At 45.5% G+C, this 286-nt stretch overlaps 1 protein-coding gene across 1 annotated transcript in view; it reads right to left on the bottom strand.

Annotated features, from left to right (window-relative positions):
• Window positions 1-286, bottom strand: part of SYT4 (synaptotagmin IV) — a 9,741-nt gene that overhangs the window by 8,711 nt on the left and 744 nt on the right. The window lies entirely within an intron of this gene.

The following is a 286-nucleotide window of genomic DNA, read 5'->3' as shown; positions in this document are numbered from 1 at the left end:
ACCAGGAAAAAAAAGGAATGACGATTTTTGCAAGAATGGCTTGAACGAAGATTTTTCTCTGTGGCACAGGATGCATTCACATCATTTAACTCTCAAGCCACTCTAACCAACACAGAGAAAACAACCCCAAACCTCTCTCATCTGAAAACGCACCCACATAAAACCTCTTTATCCCTCCGGGATCTTTACCAAGGGGGGCGAGTGGGGTAGGAAGGAAAAGAGGGAAGTGAAAGAAACCAAATTCACACAACTTCTTGGATCAAAGAGAACTGGGGGGGGACGGGGT

This window comes from Chaetura pelagica, unplaced genomic scaffold, assembly GCF_000747805.2.
Source record: "Chaetura pelagica isolate M959 unplaced genomic scaffold, ChaPel_1.0 scaffold121, whole genome shotgun sequence".
Classification (NCBI taxonomy): Eukaryota; Metazoa; Chordata; class Aves; order Apodiformes; family Apodidae; genus Chaetura; species Chaetura pelagica.
The sequence above is the reverse complement of the archived record's forward strand: the minus strand, read 5'-3'. Positions and strand labels throughout refer to the sequence as shown.